We start from the raw sequence: 26,886 nt of genomic DNA, 5'->3' as shown, positions 1-26,886 counted from the left end.
AAGTCTGTGGTATTTGTTATAGTAGTCTGGGCTGACTAAGACACCTACATTTATTTATCTTTTTAAAAATGCATATTATATAAATACCTGTCCAGTGAAAAGTTCCAGAAGCAGAGACAAACCAGTAGCAATGACCACCTCTGGGGCCCCAATTCTGGTCTCTGAACTTTATTTTCCTCCTCAGGAAACTGACTGATTCCAGGTCTGAATGGAAAATCTGTCAAATAAATCTGCAACATCTTGTGCTGAAAAGCAAGAAAGTAATCAAACATTATAGAGGTCATAACAAAGAGGCAAAGGAAGCAATTAAAGCAGCTTCCACTGGCTAATTTAAGAAACAGTTTGAGGGAGAACAAAGGAATGGGGGAAGAAAATCTTCAGAGCTCCAGGAAGTCAGGGGAAGACTATCTGGCTGGCCAATCCCAACCTGTATCAGAAGAAACCAAAGAGAAACAGCAGGCTTCTGGTGAAACAAAGTTACCAAGAACCTCAGCAAGTGGGACCAAATGGAAAAGATCTATGAAAGAAGGCGAAACTTCCTGTTCAGAAAAGACTGCACAAGGCAAGAGTACAAGAGTAAGAATTCGGAAGAAAATCCCAGTTCCTCCATTACCTTTGAAACTGCCACCAGCCAACTTGCTTCACTGGAACATCCTGTAGGCCTGGTGCCAAGAATTCAAGGTGAGAACCAAGGGCCAGAAATTAGACGTATGTCTCTCTATATATTTATTTATACATTTATTTCTCAGAGTTCTAGAGGCTGGGAAGTATAAGATCAAGGGGCCAATGCATTTGGTGTCTGGTATGTAAGTGAATCTGTGAATATGCTTACCCAGATCAAAAGAAGAACATTCCTGTCACTGCAGAAGAGGCCAAGATCCTCACACAGACACAAAGAAGATTGATGATGGACAAAAGGGAAATATCTCTGGAAAGTCCTGGAACAAAGATACCTCCTGATGGAACCTACTCTCCTGAAGTGGCTGCCCCCCTCTAAGGGTTCTGATGCTCTCCTGGAGGGGTCAATACTGTTGTTGTGACAGCTTTGGCCCCAGATGTCCTGTTTGCTTCCTGGTCCAGAATTGCAGCCGGGGCTGGGAAGATGGGCATCGCCACAGAAGGCCCACAGTGTCAAGTGGTGTGTGGTCCATGGGAGAAGTATGCCTGCAGACACAGAAGGGTGGGTGCACCTGCAATTTCATGCAGGACAAGGCTGGATGCCTGAAAAGCAGAGGAGAGTATGCATCCTCTTCTTACTCCCCACTAGTAACTTCCCACCCCCACAGCTGGAGGACAATATGCTATGCCCCAAAGACAAAGGTAGAAGGAGGAGCAGGCTCCATGCCGGGAGCGTGATGCGGGACTTGATCCCGGGACTCCGGGATCATGCCCTGAACCGAAGATAGATGCTCAACCACTGAGCCTAAGAGTCCCAAAAAATTGATTTTAAAAAAGGGAAAGGATTATTCATGATCTATTCTGATTTTTTTGTGCATAGTTTATTTCTTGCTATACACATTCCCAGGGTAACTGTGGTATAAAGCCTGCTACTTCAACTTGAGACAACTTGCAAGGCCACCAGGGCTCCAAAGCTCTCTAGAGCATCACTTGGAAACATGGTTGAGACTGCAGATTGGTTTCTCCCTCTTCACTCTTGCTCTTTATTCTCCCAGGAGCACTCACTAATATACCGTGGATGTTAATCTCCCTCACATAGTTCCCTTCCCAAAACACCTAACCTGGTGGCAACCAGTTATTGCCATGTGTGGTCTAAGAAAGCAAATACTAAGATAGGATTATACAGCTGAATGATTTGTTTCCATTTGGCACGAGAATTTGTTCTCTGATGATGGGTGGAACACAGACTCTGGCACAAGGTAGCAGTGGAACTGGTAGTATTTTCACTGGTTTGGTGTACCGATGGAAAGAAATACATTTGCTGCTGCCATGTGTCAGACACTTGAGAAACATGGGAAAAATAGTAATGATAAGGAACAGAAGTAGGTGAACTCAAGTGACACTCTAGAAAAAAGGATTATAAAAGATAAAAGCTAGGAATCATTTTTTTTTTCCAAAAGTTGAGCCCAAATCTAATTAAATTTGTAAATTGCCAAATTACCAGAAATATGGGGAAAGAGGAACAAGTAAATATAATCAGCTATATCCAGAATATGAGAAATTCTTCAGGACAAATGAATCAGTATCTTCAACAAATATAAAACATTATAAAAGGGTGTTTAGAAGAATGTTAATCAAAAACAAAGCGTGGCTTTTGACTGGATCCTGATTCAAATAATAGTAAAAAGACTTTTTTTAGGGGCACCTGTGTGGCTCTGTGGTTGAGCATCTGTCTTTGGTTCAGGGTGTGCTCCCGGGGTCCTGAGATTGAGTCCCACATCACACTCCCTACAGGGAGCCTGCTTCTTCTTCTGCCTATGTCTCTGCCTCTCTGTGTGTCTCTCCTGAATAAATACATAAAATCTTTTTTTAAGCAAAGACATTTTTAGGTAGGTGAAGAAAATAGGATGGATTAGTAGATGATACGACATTATTCATTATTTACAATATTATTTGCAATCAAATATTACTAAGTAATGTTTTTTAAAAGTTATCTATCAGAGATTTGTACTGAAATATTTACAGGCAAAATGATACAATATCTGGTATTTGCTTTATAATAATCTAGGGAAAAACCACAGAGGTTGGAGAAAAAATAGATAAACTAGAAGAGATAAATAAAATAAGAATGAGAAAATGTTGGTAAGTATTGAGATGGGTAATGGATAGATAGGGATTTATTATGTTATTTCAATTTTAAAGTATGCTTAAAATTTTTCAAAATAAAAAGCTTAAAAATAACATATCTTTAATGTCAGTTTATTTTTTTTCAAAGATTTTATTTTTTATTTATTCATGAGAGACACAGAGCAAGAGAGAGGCAGAGACACAGGCAGAGAGAGAAGCAGGCTCCATGCAGGGAGCCCAATGTGGGACTCCATCCTGGGTCTCCCGCCCCAGGCTGAAGGCGGCACTAAACCGCTGTGCCACCGTGCCGGGGCTGCCCTTAATGTCAGTTTATATGTAATATCAAATCAATACATTCAATTAAGAACTCATACGGTAGGGATCCCTGGGTGGCGCAGCGGTTTGGCGCCTGCCTTTGGCCCAGGGCGCGATCCTGGAGACCCGGGATCGAATCCCACGTCAGGCTCCCGGTGCATGGAGCCTGCTTCTCCCTCTGCCTGTGTCTCTGCCTCTCTCTCTCTCTCTCTCTGTGACTATCATAAATTAAAAAAAAAAAAAAAAAAAGAACTCATACGGTAATAAAGTTTAATGTTGGTAATTTGTAAAATATTAATCATTTGATGATAAAGAATTTTTAAAAATGAATTGTTTTTGAGAATTATAATAATCTTCATATTAAGTCTTTAACAAATGATTTATGCATAATAATATATTCATAATTAGGAATTGTTAGTATAAATACGTATATAATTGATCATAAAATATCTACTTTACCACTTTTAATTAAAATGACAAATTCCCCCAAAAAAGACTAACTTCCTTTAATAATGCAATGATATTGTTTCATTTTTTAAAAATGTCTGATAGAAATTTAGAATAATGGTTTACCAAAAGCAAGTTGATTAATTTGACATTTGATTATAATAATTTGGTGAAAAATACCCCCAAAATTTGTGTTTCAAATGTTTTTAATGTTAGTTCATTATAGAAAGTTTTGTGACACTTTTTGTATATATGTTATTGATACTTAATTTTTTTAATCTGAGTGATATATTGTTAATAGATTGTAAGGAATTTAACCTATCAGTTTGGCATATCTCAATTTTTCTCGACTTTTGGCATTTCAAAGAGTGTAATAATATAAAAATGATTATAAAACAGAAATATTAAATACAATTTAAAAATTTACAAGAAGAATAAAATGTAAGAAAAATACTCAAAATTTTGCAAACTTACCCATTGGGCACTGTAGTTATCAATACTACCACATAATTTTTTAGTCATCATCATTTCTACTTAATTGTTTCGTTGGACTTTAGGCCAAAATGCTTCTGGCTAAATTGCTATTTACCCAATTGTTTTCTGCTGGTCATACAACCATCTCATTTTGAAGATTAGTGATTTTTAAATGGATATCTAGAAAATGTCATTGATTATGTGTTCTTCATGTGGATTATATAAAAATCAAATGTGTTCTTCATGTGGATTATATAAATATCAAATTATTTCTAATGAATAGAGAAATTGTTGTTCCTGCTTGCAATGCCAAATGGGTTAATTGGTTTGTATATGATGTGATATCTCTCTCTCCCCACCCCCACTGACCAATCTCTGACACCCACCACTAGAATAACCAAGATTCATTTAGTCCCTGTTTCACTAAAGGAATGGCTCATGAATATATTCCAAAGTCACGGATGCTAGAAGGTAAAACTATATTCAGCTCTTTACTGCAAGAATCGTGGAGTGATGCTGTCACATTCACTCTATGTTGTGCACTGTTTAAGAAAATTTCTAATACCATGCTATGATGTATAACTCATCTTTATAAATATGTGTATATAATTTTCAGGTACAAATAATTTGTACTCTTATGTTTGTTTTGTCAATGAACACATTCTCTAGTCCTTAGGATACATGAAGATCAAAGCATTAGACAAGTCCTTGTTTCTCATCAAAGTTTCATTCTTTCATATTGACTGTAAACAATCCATGTTTGTAAAATACAGTTCTTATAATATCAGAGACAGTTTTGCTTTTCTTTCAGTTTAACACAAACATCCTAGGTTGCCTGAATTTAATTAACATGGCAAGCTGCCTTACAAATCTGCTGTCCTCCTCATCCATATGTGAAAAATTATTTGGGGCAAAACACCACAACTATTTTTAAAAAAGCATTTATATATTTATATTCTATTTTTTTATATTCTATTTTTAATTTTGCTTAACACACATGCTAAGGGATGCTTTGGCAGGAAAATAATTAGTTTGAAAATGCATAACAGAGTATTATCTGTCTATATATAACAACTAAAAAAGATCATGTTGTATAATTCTTAATATGATATCTACTTTGTTTTTAAAAATTTAGATAGTTCTGTATATAGACAATTTAAAAATATGAAAATGTATGTGCCATAAAGTTCACAGTGATCATCTTTATTATTACTATTTTTTTTTTGAGAGACAGAGATAGAGTACAGAGGGGAGGAGCAGAGGGAGAGGGAGAGAAAATCTCAAGAAGACTACCCACTGAGCTCAGAGCTTGAGGTGAGGCTCGATCTCAGGATCTTGAGATCATCATCTGAGTCAAAAATCAGGAGTCCCATGCCTAATTGACTGGGCCACCCAGGCAGCCCCACAGTGATCATCTTTGAAGAGTAAGATTAGAGAAATATTCATTCTATTTTACATATTTTTGTCTTTTGATATTTTATAATAAGCATGTATTACTGTTAAATGAGATGCAGTATAAATATTCCTTTTAAAAGAAATTTAATGTTTATGTGTATATATATTTATGTGTATACATACATAGTTGAATATATATATTCTAATTTAAAGAGATAAAATATAAGTATTTCTTTCAGAAAAGGATACCTTCGATGGTTTTGTAAGTTTTGGCAATCTGTACTTCATCTTTTTCTATCAAAAAAATATTTTTAATTCTATACCAAGCCATAAGTTTTTCAAAAATATGTTCCCTGACTATAAATAACTTCTGTAAAATTAACCTTCATCTTTTAGGAATTTGTATAAAATATCCTTTACCTTAACTTCATTCATGTGAGAGTATTTATTAAATTATTTTGTAAGGGCCATGAAATTGATTTGGGAAGCATGTAGAAAGTAAAAGGAGACTGACCCACACCTATTGAGAATACATTTCACAAATTACAAAAATCATAGTTAAAAATAATCAGAGTTGAGGATGGAAAGAAAACTCAAGGAACATGATCCAAAAAGTGATGGACCATTCCTAAGGTGAGAAGTAAACCAAATCTGCTTTCTTTCCAGAGGGAATGGTGAGGAAAGAGGAAGAATCTACCATAGATTAGCATCAGAAGAAACTACCCAAACTCTTAATAACCTCTTTTTTTTAAAGATCTTATTTATTTATTTGACAGAGAGAGAGCACACAAACAGAGGAAGCTGCAAGCAGAGGGAGAAGTAGACTCCTTACTAAGTAGAGAGCCTGATGGGGCTCATCTCAGGACCCTGGGATCTCAGGACCCTGGGATCATGACCTGAGCTGAAGGCAGACACTTAACCTACTGAGCCACCCAGGCACCTTCTTAATCACCTCTTAATGACCATCTGAATATTGGCAGGATGAATTAGAATCTCTTGGAGCCCTGATCCAGGAGCAAGTGTGCTCTGCTCATCACTTTCCCACAAACCTTTACCATATGTAAACTTAAATCTGAGGACAGAAGAGTTGAGAGACCCTCCTTGAGGCACAGAAGGCATTCCCTGAAAGAAGCAGCCTGCTGAAGACTGGGACAGGACCAGAAACATGCTTCCAAGACATTTCTGGCTCTCAGTGGATACAAGCAATTGCTTCAGAAGGCTGGTGATGAGGCAGGCAGGTGGAAAGAGATCCCCCAAAGGTCAGAGTGGAGAATGTGAATACATAACAAAAAAATACTGTGAAAAGCTTAAAAAGCTGGCAACCAGACTCCAAAACAAACAAACAAAAAAAGAACTCCAAAGCTGCAGAAAATAACAGTTGTCCATATTTGTTCCTGAGTCAACATTCCATATATTTATAGACAGAAGCCCAAAAGGAGGATGAAGGACACAGGATCTTCTACTTATAAAAATTTAAAAAGTAATTTTTCTAAGTTCACGGAGGAGATGGGACCAGGAAGATCAAACCCAGGACCAGAGGAGTTCCTGTGTCTGCTAAGAACCCCACTTGAGCTGTGTAACCATTAGGGGGACCCCTCAGGTCACGCAGGCAGTAGGACACTCCTTCCTCTCTTAGCCAACTTCAGTTTGGTGATCAATTCAGCATGATCAGGCTCATTAGAACCAATACTTATATAAAACAGGGAACTTTCACTGAAGTTAAAGTCATAATTGATCTCAACATTTTAAATATCAAATACAATTAAAGCTTAACACATCAATGATACCCGTCAATATATATCCAATTTTCTAACATCCATTGCTAACGAGTTAGTTCACATAAACATCCATTTCTCAGTTAGATGATAAATTCCTCACAGGCTAAGATCTCGTTTTAATATTTTTCTGCATCTCTCAAAAGACTTGAGACAGCCTAGATAAATATGATTTAATTAATGAGTAATTGGCTATTCTGTTTTGGTTTTGCCCAGGAAAAAGTTAATCCCTTCCATCCACCCAGAGGTAGCCCATCCATCAAACAGATCCATGAGTTTGATATCAGCTCTCTAGAAGTATTTAATTCATTGTGATTTTTTTTCTAAGAAGAAAGGAAGAGTATTTATTTTAAAAATAAAATAAAATTGGGAAAATATGGAGCAGGAACAAGACAGGGAAATGGTGGAGCAGGAAGAAGAAAATGAGAAGGAGTCAGAGGAGTAGAAGGAGAAGGAAGAGAAGGAGGGAATGGAAAAGAAGAAGAAATGTAGAGATGGCAATTGCAAAATTAGGAATTAAAAAAAAAAAAGACTTTAGTTTCATCCTCTAAATTCTTAGGCATTTATTGAGTCTTTATATCAATAATTACCCCTAATTAAGAATTTTACTTTGTGTTCCTAAACAAAGTAAAAAATAATAATAATAATAATAATTTTTTTAAAGTACTATTTCATTTTCAATCCAATAAAGGCCTTTCCATATACTGAGTAAATTCCAATAACATAAATATATACATAACATTCATCATACATTTGAAGTTTACATGAAATAATATCAATATACATAAGAAGAATTAAGTACCCAATGTATATATGGGAGATGAAAATGGGCCAGGTGGGGACAGACTTCCACAAGTAAGAAAACTCCATCTGGATTCACACACAAAGAGACATGACAACCATGATGACTATCTACAGTATTTCTAGTCCTGTACTTAATAATGTAATTTTTTTAAGTATTACATAAACATAGATTAAATATTTCTTGATTGCCTTATCTGTTCTAGCAGGAAAAAATATGTATATAAATACATAGTATATGGAAACAGGCAATAGATAAAAAGTATAAAAGTATATAATATGCTATATGTTGACAAATACTAAGGAGAAGCATAAGGCAGGGAAAGTAGATAGAAATTATGCGCAAGGGAGGCCATTACATTAAATGATGTGACCTCACTAAATAGGATGGTTTATCTTGAGCTAAGATTTGAGCTAATATTTGATGAGGAAGGAAGCCATGTAAATATTTGAAGGAACAGCATTCTGTGTAGAAGGAACAATACGAGTGCAGTTCTGAAGGAGGAAGATGTCTAGCATGTTTGTGAAATAGCCAGGTGAGCAGGTCCCTGGAAGAGAGTGAGGGGAGAGTAATAGAAGAAAAAGTCATGGAGTTAAGCAGGTACAGGTGGATGGGGTCTTGCCAGTCGTAAGAACATTGGGATTGTGGCCAGAAAAGTAAAGTTATCTGTTTATGGTGGAGTATTTTTGTGACTGGTGTGTTGCAGGATCCATACTGACACAGAGACACTAGTTAGGAAGCTGTAATTCCAATTGGTGAGAGAGGATCGGTGGTGTGGTGGCTTAGACTAGTGACCTAGGGTGATAGCGGTAACCATAGCAAGAAAAGTTTGGATCCTTACTTTTTTTTAAGAATTTATTTATTTGAAAGAGGTGAAAAGGAGCAGGAGTGAGGGGGAGGGGCAGAGGGAGAAGGAGATGCAGACTCCCCACTGAGCAGGGAGCTGGATGCACACTTGTCCCAGGACTCTGAGATTATGACCTGAGTAAAAGGCAGATGCTTAACTGACTGAGCCACCCATGTGACCCTGGCCTCCCCCCCCCCCCAGAAATGTTTGGATTATTGATTCTATCATCAAATTGTTTACTGTCCGATTAGGAGAAAGAGTCTGATAAACTTGAAAACTTAAAAAGTGTTTGTCAAACAAAGAGAAGACAAATCATTTGTTTTCTTAAACTTCACCTTAGAATAATGTGAGAGCCTTTAGCATCTATTTCTTTAAAGTCATTAAGATTAAATCTCATTCACAGCCCTTGGTACTATGTTTGGAACAGAGAAGCTGCTCAAAAATATATCTTGAATTGAAGTGAATCCAATCAAGAAATTATGGAGGAAGAAGAATGAATTCTAGCCTCATGCCTGTAGCCGGCAGAGCCTGAATACCAGAAAGATATCTTGCTCAATTTCCCAGCTAGACCTATTCCAAATGTGGTCCCTGGACCAGAGCATCAGCACAAATGAGAGCTTGTTGGCTATGCAAATCTCAGATACCATTTACAGTCATTCTGGACCAGAATCTTGGGAGGTAACCCAAGAATCTATGTTTTAACAACCTTGCATGTGATTCTTAGGAACACTTCAGTTTGAGAACTGCTCTCACTTACCCTCAAAATCAATTCAGTTGCTTAGTTACTACCCAGAATGGGATCCTAGACTTAGAACCAGAGTTTTTTATTAAGGTATTTTTAAATCCAAAGATCACTAAAAAAAAATTTGTAAATATAATTATGCAGTTCATAATTACACATATATGTATGTGTGTATATAATCACCCCAGACATTCTTTCAAACTGGAAATCACCTGATAGCTCTACCTGTGACCCTTGTTATATTCCAGGACCTTTTGAACCTTTCCACATACCCTTTAAGTCTAAGAATGCCTCCAAGAAGCAAAAGACAGAAGCAGCCTAATTGGGAAGGCTTAGCTTTTTTATCTCTTTCAAAGCAAGCGATGGGATGCCTGGGTGGCTCAGCAGTTGAGCTTCTGTCTTCGGCTCAGGGCGTCATCCTGGAGTCCCAGGATCGAATCCCACATCGGGCTCCCTGCATGGAGCCTGCTTCTCCCTCTGCCTATGTCTCTGCCTCTCTCTGTGTGTGTCTCTCATGAATAAATAAAATCTTCAAAAAAAAAAAAAAAGCAAGCTATTATACAAAGTGAAAAAGCATAAATAAGATTTGTTCATTTGCTTGCTTGATTTTTTAACCAGGAAAGATAATCATTTATAAAGGCTTTACTTTTCAGCTCTTTCTGCATCCCACTGGTCAGAATAATGAAGTGGAGAGGGCACAGGCTTTGGGAGCTGACAGGTATTGGTTTGAAACCTGACTCCACTTATTCTTGCTGTGAAACCTTGGATAAATTGCCTAATCTGTCTGAGTCCCAGTACTCATCTGAAAAGTAAAGAAGACGCTATGATAATAGATTGGTGTTTGACACAAACCAAGTACTCAACAAATTAATTTTCCCTTCTTCCATCTTTAATTTGTCAATAATATTTATTTCCACACCCCTTTCCTAAACCCTAGAACTGACAGAGAAAATAGACCTCCGTACACCCCATCCACAATGTGATGCATTGAGGAAATAGTAATTTGGGGAAATGTATAGTTAAAATGTCTTTCATGCTGGATTTCCAGATGCACTTCCTTCAGAACCACCCATGGGGAAAAGGAAGAGAAACCACTTCCCACAGCTGGGGCTTTTGTCATTTCCAGAGCTGTAGAACAATCACAGTTCCAGAGGAAGCACTGCCAGGGTTGGAGGCTCTCATTTGTTACCAAGAGAGCACTTAAATAGCTCTTTCAACATGATGAGGCTTCAGCCTTACTCCATATTAGTTGTCTGTACTCTAGTACTTTAAGGAAAATCTTATCTTTTGCAAAATAAAGAACATTAATTTTCTACAGTCCATATTTCTACTTTCTCAGCTTACATTCTGCTTGAAGGATAAGAATAGAGGAGATAGAATGGCTCTACTTCTTAATGGGGTTAGTCAACAAAGAGCCACTTGCAATAACATTCACTCTAAACAGAATTCATCAATGTGCTGTCTTAGGTCAGGATCAACTTTCTTATCTGAACTAAAGAAATCTGCTCTTAGAACACTTGCGAATGGCAAAGCTCACAATGGTTATACACTACCATGCAAGTGGGTATGTGGGAGGATGATGAATCCAACAATTAACTTTTGAAATTCTATGATTTATTTTTTATCTCTTTGGCACTGTTTACATTAAACTTCTAACATTCTCTACTTTGTGACTATATCAGGCTTAAAAAGTGAAGAATTGTAGAAATTATAGTACAAAAGAAATCAGTTCAAAAGCCTTGTGATACTCGTATTGTGTGAGAAACATTCTTGTTTGAAGAGTAAATACTTTAGATCTCTAGTTCGGTCAACATACACATTTTTCAAAGGGAAAAAGAGGTCTGTGTGCTGGTGGGTAGATGGAGGTCAGGGGGATGGTTTTGCATAGATAACAGGGCTTCAATGGATTGTTTTTTAAAAAAAGAAGATAAGAAAGACATAGTTAACTTTGTTTTACTTTCAAGCTAAAAAAATACAAGAATAAAACATTTGCATTTCTCTCTAAGCAGTAGTATATAGGCACATGGGTAAAGTAGTATCAAATTAGTTGATCTCTAATTTTTTGAAAATCCTTTTTTTTTCCATAATTGCTACACTCAACATGAGGCTCAAACTCATCACCCCAAGATCAAGACTCCCATGCTTACTGAGCCAATGTGGTATCCTGATCCTACCTAATTTTAAATTATTTAAAGTTATAGAAAAAAACATTTCCTTGATGTTTGTGCCTTCTAAATTTTAAGAATTCTTCTTGTATTATAGGACAAAAAAAATTGAAGCAGGCAATGGCCATGACAAGGGGGCTTTTTTTTTTTTTTTTTTTTTTTTTCAATTTACTCTGCACAGACTCCTTTCAGTGTAAAGCAAGCAGCTGACTGGCACTCATCACACCACTGCTTTCCCAACATCCAAAGGCAGGTAGCCTGGCTCATGGGCTGGTTCAGACCCTTCTCAGTACAGAAGTAAGACCACACACTCAACATCAAACCAATTAAAATAATCTTTTCTACTAGCCTTTTCCTTCCAGAGCCTATCATCAATTTAAGTTTATTCATTATTCTGAAACAGAAACCTTTTTTTTTATTTTTCTATTTCCCTTAATCACTAATAATTAATTCATGTTTTGGCTATATGCTTACCAGTGTGAAGTAAAATATATGTTTCATACTTCCCAAAATAAGCTAAGTGATAGAATTAAGGCTGGAGTTATTTGAGTTAATTCTATTTGACAATAGTTTGGGCTTGATCAGCTGACAGAGATTTTTTTTTCCCCCTCCAGGATTCCCTAAAACATTCCTAGTTTCCAAGAACAGTTTATTATTTCAGTCTGTGTTAGCACCTTGGAAACAAAAGAGATTTGTTATATTGCCCTTTATAAATACATTTAGCAACCTCTATGCCAAGATTTACTTACATTAGATTTTCTTTGTTACCATAATTCCTGCTGATATACATATGAGCTGGTTTGATTCCTGTGGACAACTAGGAAATAGCAACTAGATACTTAAGTAAACTATGCTTACAACTCAATTCAAAGGGGTATATGTGTATAGCTAGATTCTTGTAAAAACATACATATGGCTATGGATGGATATTTTACTATCTATAAAGGAAAGAATTCCCATTTTATTGTTATTATCTTTTTCAATCGTTAAGTGTCCAATGTTATGAATTCACCCAATTATGCAAATGCAATGATTTTTTATGAAGGCTATCGAAAAGGAATGAGATTTATATTTATTGTCTATTATGTACTTGGTTTCAAGCTAGGTGCTTTATATTTGTTATATCATTTTTTAAGATTTTATTTATTTATTTATTTTGGTGGGGGGAGAGAGAGAGAGAGAATACGCATGAGTGCAGGGAGGGGCAGAAGGAGAAAAGGAGAAGCAGACTTCCTGCTAAGCAGAGAGCCTGATGTTGGACTCGATTCCACAACCCTGGGATTATGACCTGAGCTGAAGGCAGATGCTTAACCAAATGAGCCACCCAGGAGCCATTGTTATATCACTTAAAATTTCACAGTATTCTAAATCTAACTCTGTAGTTCAGAGCTGATGTAAAGCTATTATATCACCAATCTTATTTTCTAAGAAGAAAAGTCACCGAAATCAACAGGGCCAGTTGGAAGCATCCTAAGTTTAAGATAAAAAAAACCAGAACACACTTTCTGCCTTTACAGTGTGTTCTTTAACTCCAAATCCTTGTTTTTCACCCACAAACTGGGGGATATTACAAATACCTCATGATGTATTGGTGAGGATGAAAAGAGATAATGCAAAAAAAAGTAGCTAGGAAATAGGGACTCAATGTCAGTTTGCTTCCTGTATGCAAACCTCTCCTTCTTCTCTCTCCCCACAGCTTTCTTTCCTGCCTTATACTCTACTTCCTTTGGATAGTTAACTAAAGAATCAGAAAATGGTAAAACCTAAAGCAGCCTTAGTGACCATCAAGTGACTTCATTTAACAAATGAAGTGAATAAGTTCCAGGATGTGTAAAGATATAAACACAGCTAAGCAGTGGCAAATTCAGTTTAAAAAACAACTCCATAAATAAATAAATAAATAAATAAATAAATAAATAAATAAATAAAAATAAATAAAAATAAAAAACAACTCCAAATTCAATGTCTTTTCCCTTATATCTCCCCAAAAGTAGATATAGCTTATTTAAAAATTAATGTTACTCTCCAATTCTGAACTTAATCAAGAATTCTGAAACAACCCATGTTGTAATGCAAACTATGATTGTATAATTCTATGTGCTTTAAATACATATAGCGACAGCCTGCAATAGTGCCTGTGTGCCCTGTTTAACAGTTGAGGCTGTTCAGTTTCAGACAAGTACTGCTGTGCAGAAACCCTAAACCACTGTTGCTAGATATTTTTCAAGAACAGATATATATCTCAATACTGATGTAAAATGTTTTTCTTTTTTTTTTTAAACATTAAGAAGGCTAAACAAACACTTGTTTGTGCTTTCTACAATAATGGGTAAAGTGAAGAAATGAGCATTCATAGCACCTTCCATACAGCTTAGTAGGCCTGCACTTAGTGAAGGAATTAGGGGAGAATAAACAATTCTTTTCCTCTTATTTTCTCTTTCCACTTGTTTTCATCTTAAACCGGGTAAAAAGTGAGCTTTAATGAGACTATTCTTTCATATTTCCCTTTGTACTCTGAAGTTCACAGCTCACAAACAGGAGCCTGGCAAACATTTGGCAATTGATTCACTGATTGTGGGACTGCTGCCAATTTCCTCCACCTTCCCCATACACTAACTCTATCCCTTTATTTCTTCTTCAGACATTTATCCAATAAACATTCACTGAACACCTCCAATCTTTCAGGCCCTGTGCTGGAGATGATAAAGAAATAAGTAAGAAATGGTTTCTGCCTTCCAAGAACTCCCAAGTCTTAAGAAAGGGCATAGGTATTTAACAAAATAACTCTTTTTGGGGACAAATATAACTCTTTTTGATGGCATATAAAAGTTGTTTGGAGATGATTCTCTTTAAAGTGGCATTCTCTTTACTTCATACCCACCACATTTCACATCACCAAAAAAGTGCAGCTGTCAGTAATGATTAACACAACGGCGAGACATGGTGTCTGAGAACGGATATAGGTGGTTTTATAAGGACTATGTGGTTGTGTGGGACACGCATGTTGAACAGAGACTACAGACACTGCCCAAAGCTTCCTTTTGCAGGGTGCGGATGTAAATGAGCCTTGCGTGGAAGTCTCTGCTTCCGGAATAGGAAGATTGACTAACCAGTGGAGCTCTGTATTACTCATTTCAGCAATCATTTGCTTTTCTTGATGCAACATACAAAACTTGTACAAGAGGCAGCAAAGGAACTTAGGTCACCCACATTAATTTAGGACACGTTTCAATTGACCTCTTATGCCAATTCTATATATTAAAGTTTAGAACAAAGTCAAAGATGCTGAGCTTAAACAAACAGAATCTCAGATCAAAAATTACAATCATATGGCAGTTGGGGGAAAATGATTCAGCAATTTTTATTTAAATTAGACTCCCAAAAGGATTCCAGATAAAATTATATTCTGATTGCCTACTATTTGTGTAGTACTCTTGTAGATGCTGGAGAGACAAAATGACATGTAAAATATGCTTCTGTTTCTCAAGGAATTTGCAATCCAGTTGGGGGAGGAAACTTTAATCATGTTAACAAAAGAACAGCAAAATGAAGTGACACACAATGTCTTGCCAAATGACTAATGCTGATAGTCAGAGATACATATATAGTTAGATAACAGTAGCTATGAGCTAAAGCAATCTAGAAAAAAAAATGTACTTAATTTGAGCTTTGGGAAAGATAAAATGAAGAATGAGGTGCTATAAGGGAACAAGGGGAGTGGAACAAAGGCACAGGTGTAGGAAAGTTTTAGGGAAGTTTAAAAACAGGGATTGCATTCATTTAGCTGTGTAGGGGTACGCTGGGAGAAGAGGAGAGCCAGTGTTGAGAATGAAGGTTGAAATCAGACTAGGAAGAGCATGAATGCACCCCAGGGAGTTCAGAACTCCTTACATAGATAATGTTGAGCCATTGAATGTTGTTCATCAGCCCAGTGATTCAATAAACCTGGAGCTTATGTGCAGGGTACAGACCAGGAGTCAGAGCAAGGACCAGGTATACTGGAAGAGGTGTGAGAACCCCATTTGGCTCATAACATGGCATTTCTTCAAATGAATATATTCTTTAAATCGTTAGTTCCATGTATATTTAGTAAACTGTGAAGAAACTTCCTATGAGTTTAGATTATATGCCACTCAATATTAAAAATAAATCTGTTACATTCACAGACTAGAACATCTTCACTGTTTTGGAATTTTTTGGTTCTCAAGTTAAAAATGTTCCCCACATTTCAGAATTCATGTTTTACTTTGTTTCCCTCTGCGATTCCTTGTAACATTCAAATTTTTGGCACGGGTTTAAAAACGTAGATAATAAACCCCATCTAGTACCCAGTAAATAGTGCTCTATGATATCTTATTTATATTCAGAATTTCATGGGATCCCTGGGTGGTGCAGCGGTTTAGATCCTGCCTTTGGCCCAGGGCGCGATCCTGGAGACCGGGGATCGAATCCCACGTCGGGCTCCCGGTGCATGGAGCCTGCTTCTCCCCCTGTCTATGTCTCTGCCTCTCTCTATATATATCTCTGTGTGTGTGTGTGTGTGTGTGTGTGTGTGTGTGATTATCATAAATAAATAAAAATTAAAAAAATTAAAAAAAATTATTAAAAAAAAAAAAGAATTTCAGTGCACTGAACTACCTACCCAGAGTGACTCTCCACTGACTGGCTTCAGAGCTGGTGGGGTGGCCTGCTGGTGGGGTGGCCTATTTTTGCACTGGGCCATTTCCTGTGTACATACTAAACCAAAATGGATCAATGTAAGTGAGGACGAGTATGTCCAATATCCATTCTTGGAATTGGTTCTTTTGGCAAGGATATAACAAAGGTTCAATTTGCCTAGTATGAAAACTAGAGAACTCAGTGACCTGACACTTTATTTTTGAATTATTACATAGATATTGCAACATCACATAGGTAACCAGGTAGCTGCCTGACTAGCTCAACTCTTCACCTGAATATGATTAGGATCAACCAAACTTTTCCTCTTAACTATTTAATTTAATGAGGTCAATTTTATAGTTCTGAAAGGATTGCCAGACATCCAGTCCGAAATCAGTGGGGCCATGCGCTGGAGTTCCTATTTGCATGACCAGAGACCCTAGTGCACCTAAGAAGAAGGTTAAATTTGAGTATGTCATCTTTTCTGATCTGGTCAGAACTTAGTAAGTTTGTTCTGGGATAATATCTTTAATTCTTATTCTTATCCGCTAAAAACAAAAACAAAAACAAAAACAGGTAGGCATCAGAATACTCTTTCTTGGATTTAATGTTAAATCACATGAATTTAGCATATAACCTTGTTAGACTATAAAATTCAACATGGAACCATCTGAAGAGAAATGAAATCCATACTTAACAAAGTACTGTAACCTATAATTTTGATTTGCAATCTTATTTTTAATGTAGACTACTATAGTAGATCAAAGACCCCTACTCATTTTCTGATGACCATGCCAAAGTTTTTTTCTAAAAAATAAAATTTATAAAACAAAACTCAAAACAAAAAGCTTAATATAGGCTTTAGTAACATTGTGTTTTATTAAATATTTTAATCAAGAATTCTTTATTTAAGATTTATTTATTTATTTGAGAAAAAGAGAGACCACAAGCAAAAAGAGGGGCAGAGGGAGACGGAGAGAATCTCAAGAAGACTCCCTGCTGAACACAGAGCCTGATGTGGGGCTCAATCCCACTACCCTGAAATCATGACCTGAGCCAAAATCAAAAGTCCAAAGCTTAACTGACTGAACCACCCAGGCACCGGTCATTTTGCTCATACACACATCAGAGATGAATATGAGAAAACCCACATCACCACCGAAAGTATGTACCTAGCCAATAGCCTTAGGGAAATGTAAGAAATATTTCCTACAGCCTGCAAGCTAACAGAAATATTAATTCACTCTGAGCTTGTCCTCTCATTCTGTTATACTTTTCCATCCAAAGATTAAACTCTGTCCACATAACTCTAGGTACATTGGAGAAAGGAAGGAATTTTCTTATCCTAAAAAGAGTCTCCTATAACTGCTTTATCTGAGGGTCAACAGAAGCACTACTCAGGGCAGCCTAATGTCAGCAGCGCCAAAATGCAGTCTTAAATAAACAAGAAAAAAATATGTATTATAAATCTTCCAAAAACATAGTTCCATAAATGTGGGGTTTGTGAAGTAACAATCATGAGCTCCTTTCCTTGATTCTAAAGAAGCATACACTATCCTGCTATAGCAAGATTGATTACCTTGTATGTACAACATACCATAAAAAAATTCACGCAGAATTTGGAGAGAGAAGATATGTGGACGCTGCCACTTGCTACCTGTGATATTCAGCAATAGTTTTCCAGATCTCAACCTTTTCATCTGCACATAAGGGATAATTATAGCTACCTTTCCAAAAGAGTAACCAAATGAAAGAACATGATTCAACAAACTAAAAAACAACATGAATTTTCAAAAGCTTTGTTGTTTTTTCCATAATCAGTATTTTTTAAAAAAAATTCATCAATATAACATATGGATGTCCAAGTGGATCTGTCATTCATTCTTTTATTTATTTATTAAATGTTGCCAAAACTTACAAGATGCTAAGAATGGTGTTAGATATTGGATGCGGGTTACTGATTAAATAGAGTCAGACAGACAATAATATAAGTGAATACATGCACACACCACATATATTTGTGTGTCTTGTGTTTGTGTGTGTGTATTTGTGCGTCTATTACAACTGAAATAGGTGTACAATAAAGCAAGGGCTGAGAGAAGGACAGGTCTCCTAAAGTCCTTAAAGAAGTTAGGGAAAGTCTCTGAGGATGTGATTTTTTAGCCAAAATTTGAAAGATAGGAAAGAGTGAATCAAGCAAATGGGGGTGAGAGTGAAGAGGTGTGTTAACTATGTGAATGAGTGACTTTGTACTGAGGAACATTTCGAACTTTACCATGTATAACAGCATGTACAACTAAAAGAACCAGTAATTTTTACAGGAAACAAAATTAAGTCACGCTTCTCAAGTTTCTTTGCTCTTTCATCTCTCTACTCCCTGGGCATCAATGATCACTCCATATTGTGTCTTTTGAGCTCTTACTGATGACTCTAGTGTTTTCCAAAGTGTAACGATTATCCCCAGAGATAATTGGTTTTAAAAAAGATATATTCTGAGGCTCCTTCCTGGAATCACTAAATTACAATATCTTAGGGAGGGCCTTGGAATATGCAGTTGTAACAATTACCTCAGGTGACTTTGATGGGCAGTAGAATGTGAAAATTGCTGGACCAGGCATGAAGCTAGGTATTGCATAAGATATCAAAACAGACATTTGTGTCTTCTGACACAAAGATCTCACAACACAGTCTGGGTGATAAGACTTATATACTTGAAAGATAATTAACACAATATTTTATTAGGATACACTCCAGAAGAGATGTCACCCAAAATGGCTGAGGAGCTCAGGCATTGGTGGTCAAGGGAAATGCCAGCATCTCAGCCACAGTAAGTGGATGGATGCCTTCCTATGATATGCCCTGAAAGTGGAATTATATGAGATTCAGGAAACAAGGCTAGGACATTTAGCTCAAGGGCCAAATGACATTTTAGAAGTTCTAATCAGTATTTGGGGAATCTTTGTGGAACAGAGCCTTGCCAAACATCTTTAACAGACAGCCTGCAAAATAGAGGAGTGTAGAGAAAAACCCAAATGGACAGAGCACAGGGGTGCTAGGACTGCATCTCAAATCCCACAGGAAAAACGGATCCAGGAAAGGGGATCTGAATCACTGTGAACTCATCATCTAAAAATTCTGCCTATCTCTTGAGACCTATTCTCCAATTTCCACCAAACATAAATAAAACTTCACTTTTGAAGTCAGAATTGTTTACCCTTGAGGCAGTTATAGCCTTGGAAAGGAGATATGTTAAATTTTGTACCAGAGAAGGCTGTGTCTCAGTAGGTGTTTTTTTTTTTTTGTTTGTTTGTTTTGTTTTGTTTTTGTTTTGTTTTTTTGTTTTTGTAATCTCTACACCCAATGTGGGACTCAAACTAAGGATCCTGAGATCAAGAGTTGTATGCTCTTCTGACTGAGCTAGCTGGGTGCCCCTTTGGTTCAGTATTTTTTTTTAAGATTTTATTTATTTATTCATGAGAGATAGAAAGAGAGAGAGACAGAGAGAGAGGCAGAGACATAGGCAGAGAGAGAAGCAGGCTACATGCAGGGAGCCTGATGTGGAACTCCATCCCCTGAATCCAGGATCAGGCCCTGAGCCAAATGCAGATGCTTAACTGCTGAACCACCCAGGCATCCCCCTTTGGTTCAGTATTAAACAACATTACTGAAATACCATTATCTATACCTGCTTCCCAAATTGAAGCTTAGACTGAGATAGTTTACTAAGGAGCCCCCCCACCCCGCCCCCCGCAATTAGGATTTCTCATTTTAATCTCCGAGGTCAGTTTGGACTTGGTTTGGAGTGGATTTTATGATCTCCAAGAACCGCAACGTTCTTACTTTTTCCTATGTTAATTAATCTTACTGATTTGACCTCAAGTCTCAAATAATATCACCTTTTGGATGTTATATTATAAAATCAATCAATAGTGACAAAACAGATGTTGACAAGCAAGTGTAGAATTGATGAGAAGACAACCTGCCCCACTGCCTTCCCTCTTTCTCCATATTCTACTCTTGGTCCTCTAAGTAATTTAATACTCCAGGATTTTGAGGAGCTCTTAGGCATGTCTCCAACTGCTTTTCTGCTGATGATTGTTCCAGTAAGCCTCTAGGTAGGTGTGCCACTACCAATTTCCATCATTACCAACATATATCCAATTCCAAAGAGTATGAATGGTTTATTTAATTACAGAGACTTGATATTCTACTTTGGAATGGTTTTCAACAGTTGGTTTATTACATACAACAACAAAAGTCATCATTTTTGTGATTTTACGCCTTTTCTCACGTTTCTCCAAAAGTCAGAAATGCCATTATCTCCTGTTAAGACTCAGCAGAAAATATTCTCCTGTGGCCTTTTCAAAAAGTCTTTACCTGTTCCTCCCACTGGTTCAAAACAATGGGCTCAGAGCCATATTTATCAGACTGTACAGTGGTTGCCTGTGTATGTTTATCTATATATCTAGCACTTATGTTATCAGAATGTTAGACAGAGGCTTTGAATTCAGAAAGTTTGGACTCCATCATTAACTTCTTGTGTGTCTTTAATAAAATCACTTGAACATGCTTGGTACTAGAACTTTCCTCTATCTAATGTTTTTAGTAATATCTACTTAATGGACTTGTTAGGAAAATTAAGTGAGAAAATTAATAAAGAAGGTCTCACACAGTGCTAAGTATAGATTAAGTGTTCAAAATATCAGCTGAGCTGGTTAAATCAGAATGACCAATGTGCCACTGGCATTGTCATTTCTGGTAGAATTCATGCTCATAGCAATGGCTGGGTTTTTTTCTTTTTCATCATATACTGAAAAGAATTCTCATTTCTCAAAAATTCCAGCCAAGAAAAAAATGAATATCTTTGTTCTGATTTCAGTGTCCCAAAAGTTCCCTGACAGAAATACAACATGAGCTATAAATCCCCCAATCCTCAAAGTTCTACCAACTATCAACCAAAATACAGAATTTTCCGAATTCTTCCTCCTTCTATATGCCAAGCAGTTAGTGAGAAGGTGCTTGTAAAAATAGTAGTTTCCCCTTACTCAAACTCATTGACCTTTTGCCCTTTCTAAATGTGTTTCCCTCTTCAACATTTGAAGAACTACAATGTTTCATCTTTCCCACTGAATAATCAGTGATTACGTAGGCAAGGTGCTATCTGAAACACTGGGAAAGAAGAGGAGGGCAGAGAAACTTTCCCTAGGAAATAATATTCACATCACCAATTTAGCTGGAACACTGCTGATACACTAAGGGATTTATCTACTACTAGAGAAAGCAGTACTTCTGAAACATTAAGATTCCAAGTAACAAGCGCATAGTTGGAACAATACTGGCAAGTGGTCATAATAAGAAATTCGAAGTAGAATACTTAGGACATTGCTATGGAAAGACAAACCAAATTTGCTTTTCAAAAGTTATCCACAATTTTTAACACATGGACCACAGAAGATAAACAGTAAAAAAAAAATGTATGAAAGTGGCGGGTGGAGGGGGGGCACCTCGGTGGTGCAGCTGGTTAAGCATCTGACTCTTGGTTTCAGCTCAGGTTATGATGTCAGAGTCCTGGGATTGAACCCCATTTTGGGCTATCTGCTCAGCATGGAAACTCCTTGAGATTCCCTCTCTCCCTCTCCCTTTGTCCCTCCTGCTTGTGTGCTCTCTATCTCTCTCTCAAATAAATAAGTAAAATCTTTAAAAAAAATGTTTGAAAGTGTGACCATGGATAAACTGCCTAAAATCTGAATTTTGAGCAATGACATGAGAGCCAGAAGCCCTAACATTTAATTAGGAAATAAAGAAAAAAAATGATTGCAACTTCGATGAACATAGGATTTTGACTACTGGGAAAGACAGGAAAATATTAACAGACAATAGAGAATCAGGATGAAAAAGAAAAGGAATATTTCAGAAACTTAAACATGTTACCACACCCTGCTAGTGATCTAAGGATCTTCATATTTCAAGTTCCAGTGGTTAATTATCATTCCTTCTCGTACGTGATCTATCAGCTGCATTTAACTCATACAGACCTCCTTATGAAAATACTATATTTTCACTTGGTTCTAAGAGATTCCACTCCCCACTCCTGTCCCTTGCTTCTTTACTGGATCATCTCCTTTCCAATTTCTCATACTGAGGTTCTTCTCAATCTCTACTTTGTAGGTGTTCTAATCAAGTCCCATTTATGTGCTATTGTCCTCCAAGTTTATATCTCCAGCTCTCACTTCTCTCCTTAAGTCCAGACTCCTGCATCCAACTCTATTCAGTCTTTTCTCTTAGATACCTAACAGGGCTTTTATTTTTTTAATTTTTTTAAATTTATTTGAGAGAAAGAGGGAAGGAGGGATGGAGGGGGTGAGAGAGAGAATCTTAAGCAGGCTTCATGCTCAGTGTGGAGCCCAATGCAGAGCTCAATCTCATGAACTAAGCTAAAATTAAGAGTCAGATGCTTAACTGACTGACCCAGCCAGCATGGAGCCCAACTCGGGGCTCGAACTTATGACCATGAGATCATGACCTGAGCTAAAATCAAGAATTGATGCTTAACTGACTGAACCACCCAATCATCCCTGTCCTATACTTTTTCATAACTCTTGGCTTGGGGCATCCCAGTGGCTCAGTGGTTTAGCACCGCCTTCAACCCAGGGCGTGATCCTTGAGTCCTGGGATCAAGTCCCATGTCGGGCTCCCTGCATGGAGCCTGCTTCTCCCTCTGCCTGTGTCTCTGCCTCTCTCTCTGTCTCTCATGAATAAATAAATAAAATCTTAAAAAAAAATAAAAATAAAACTCTTGGCTCATATGTCACTATTAGGCATTATATTATTTATTTTTCTATGTGTCTGCCCCACCATCTCCCCTTGAATATAGGCTCCATGAGGGCAGGGACTTGTCTGTTTTGTTTTCTGCTATACTTTCAGTGTTTAGAACAATTTCCAAAACATTATGGGAACTAATAAATATTTTTGAATAAAATAAATTACTAAATGAATGTGGGTGAATCATTTATTTAGTAAATTATGAGTGACTTATAATATAGATGTTGTCAATCTCAGTGAAACCTCTTGATTTTATAAAATCCCCAGCAGAATTCCTACACACCTGGCTAGTGATAATAGAAGGTTCTGGAGTCTACTTCTATGGACTTCTATATGACTTACATACAAATGCAAGTGTAACTTCCATCAATAGTAACTAAACATCAACACTAAGTAGCACATTTTGACCTATAAATCAATAAAATATTATCAATAAATCTGAAGGCACGAAGAGTCAAAGAGCCTAAGAAACCAAACAAATATAAAGAAGCCACACACACACAAAAAGCAAATGATTAGTATTCACACATGTGGTAGTCAGCCTGGTATCACAAAACCAAGGTAGGAAAAATCAAGGCCAAATCACTTGATTTATCTCCACATGACCAATATACATAGTTTCTGCAGAAAACTGAGAACTTACTGGGGCCATTTATTGTCTTTCCTCTAGAGTTTTCAGAAGATACTATGAAGTTTGCTCAGTAAAATTTTGGAGGACTCACTGAATGACAACATAATGAATCCAGGTTTCCTCACATACCTTAAAAGGAGTATAGATGTTCTTTAAAAAAAAAAAAAAAAAAAAAAAAAAGGTCATCCAAAAATATCAGGTTAATTGTCCTTAAAAAAAATCCGGGAACTAAAAGATTCTCACCATTAGTCACTTGCACAAGACCTCTGTGCCATTTACTTCTGGCCAAGGTTCAGGAGAATCATGAGATGACAGAAGCAGATGCTCAACTTCAAAGACAAATACTGGGGATTTCTCAAGGACAATCCCCTTCTCTTGAGCAGCTTCAAGTGTATTTAAAAACTGGACATATGCACAGAAATACACATACACACATACACACAAATGTATAGAATCATGCTAACTCAGATATACCACAGGAGATTACAGGAGACATATGGATCAGTCATGAATTCCTCTAAGTTTTGTTTTTGGGTTTTTTTTTTTCTTCTGATTTATCATTTTCATGTTTGGAAAGGATAATTAGACTAATATATCTGAAAATTTGGGTATTTACACATTTGGGAAAATTCAATCTTAGAAAAGCAGGTTGTTAAACAACACCAAGGATTTTTCTACCTTTTTATCTTTCATTCATATTTCAAATGCTGAGTGAGAGCAGAATCAGAATGTCTCCCTCTTCAGCCTGGGGCCTTTGGGTGCCCAATACTGAAGAGTTGCTACTGGCCTATCCAAACTCTTGAGCTAAAGGGACACCAGGTTGTTTTAGTCGATAAAGCATGTGACTCTTGATCTCAGGGTTATGAGTTTGAGCCCCACATTGGGTGTAGAGATTGCTCAAACTCTTGAACTAAAAATAACTGTCATAAAAATTGTATTAAACATGTCACATAATATGGTTAACCCCAGAGAGAAACAAAGAAAAGACAAAGACAAAATTAGATAAAAGAGTAGTAGGAAAATGCTATGAAGGACTGAATAAGTGGTTGACATATATTCTAAAGTAGTTTCTCATTTTAAAAAAGAAACTAAAAATATAATTTTATCCCACTTTGTTTAGTCTCCTCTTCTCTCAGTTACCTAAAATAGGAACTGTAACTTCTTCCCTTTACTTGTCAAAGACTGTAATTATACATATATAATCAAATAGGTACAAAATATATTCATTTATTTATTAAACAAATATATATTGAACAGCTACTATGTGATAAGCTCCTTCCAGGCACCAGGGAAATGGCAGTGGACAAAGACAAAAATACCTGCTCTCATGGAAATTATACTCTAGTGTAAGCAGACAATTTTTTAAAAGTAAGAAGTAAAAATAAAGAATGTTAGATGATTATAATTGTTGTTGGTGAGAATATGGCAGGGAAGGAAAATAAAGTGTTTTGAAGGGTTGCAATATAAACATGATAGTCAAGGAAAACTTCACTGAAAAGCCATGAGACAAACAAAATCTAAAAGAAAGGACCAAGTCATCCAGATATTAAAGAAACATTCTTTTAACCAGGGGAAATAATTTGTGCAAAGAGAATGTGCAAGAGGTATAGTCAAGGAAGAAGTGTCAGTGGCATGAAGTACTCAAGAAAGACATAAAGTTGGAGAGATTATACATGGTCAGGCTGCTTAAAGCCTTGCAGGGCATCCTAGAGACTTTCGCTTTGCTCTGAGTAAAATACAAAGTCAATAAAGCATTTTGAACAGAGGAGTAAATGATCAACTTTTTTTTAAAGGCTCACTCTGGCTGCTATACTGAGAATAGACTAAAGGTGAGGGATGAGATGAAGGATAAAAAAAAGGAAGGTTTGTTAAGAGGTTATTGCTTTAACCCAAACACAGGATAATGATGGCTTAGAGCAGGTTGGTGTCAGTGGAAATGATGAGAAGGAACCAGATTCTGAATATTTTCAAGACAAAGTTAACAGGATGTAGTACAGACTAGATGTGAGAGGCATCAAGATTGATTCCAAAGATTGTGGTCTGAGCATCTACAAAATGGAATTTTTATGTGTCCATGGAGCTCAGAAAGAATTTGACAAGAGCAAGTTAAGAGTGATGGGAAATATGGAAATCCTAATTTTGAGATACCTACTAAACATTCAAGTTAAAGGGAAGAAAGAACGAAGAGAAAGAGAAATTAGGGAATTTATAGCAAATGAATAGCATTAAAACCATAAGGATGAATGAGATGACTCAGGAATTAAATCAGAACAAAAGAGAGATTTGAGGACTGAGATTTGGATCACTCCAAAATTAAGTCAGGAGTTAAAGAGGAACCAGCAATAGAAAATGAAAAGAAATGGTCTACAAAGTGAAAGGAAAACCACACTTGTCCTGGAAGACAAGTGAAAAAATATTTCAAGGAGGAAGTGATAATCAACTATGTCTGATTTTACTCATAGTTCAGGTAAGAAGAGGATTGAGCATAGATCTTGGTTTCTATGACAGAAGATCTTAGTGACATAGACAAGGGCAGTTTCTGTGGACTATTGGAAGCAAAGGTTGACTCTGAATAAAATGGAAATAGAAAAAGTAGAGAGGAATTAGAAAAGAAAAAAATTTGGACAGTGTTTGAAAGGGGGTAATGAGATGAAGAGATGCGATGTTTTTTAAAGGGAAAAGAAAATTCACTTAATCCATATGTACATACAGATTAGAAAGATCATGTTTAAAGAGAGAAAATTACAGAGAGAAGAGAATTTCTGAAGGAATATCCTTCTGGAATGGGGAGAGTTAGCCCTGGCCATCCCCAAGGGCAATTCCTCCATGGTAACAGCAGAGAAAGTAGAATATTTGGGTATAGAGGCCAGGGGTTGAGTAGATGAGAAATTCTCCTCTACTTGCCTCTATTTTCTCAGTAAAATGGGAAACAAGATCATCACCTAATAGTAAAGCTTCAAAGAGTAAAACTCATAACATAATTCAAGGGAAAAACAAATAACATCCAGAGAGAAAGATCTGAGACCTGCTGTCTGTTTAAAGACAAACATCTGTGCAAGAGCTCAAC

General features: G+C 36.7%; 1 pseudogene; it reads left to right on the top strand.

Moving 5' to 3' along the window:
- Window positions 1-360: 360 nt before the first annotated feature.
- LOC112914589 (developmental pluripotency-associated protein 4-like) overlaps window positions 361-26,886 on the top strand; it is a 61,102-nt pseudogene continuing 34,576 nt past the window's right edge.

Source organism: Vulpes vulpes, chromosome 5 (genome assembly GCF_048418805.1).
Source record: "Vulpes vulpes isolate BD-2025 chromosome 5, VulVul3, whole genome shotgun sequence".
Classification (NCBI taxonomy): Eukaryota; Metazoa; Chordata; class Mammalia; order Carnivora; family Canidae; genus Vulpes; species Vulpes vulpes.
This window is presented reverse-complemented; position numbering and strand designations above follow the sequence as displayed.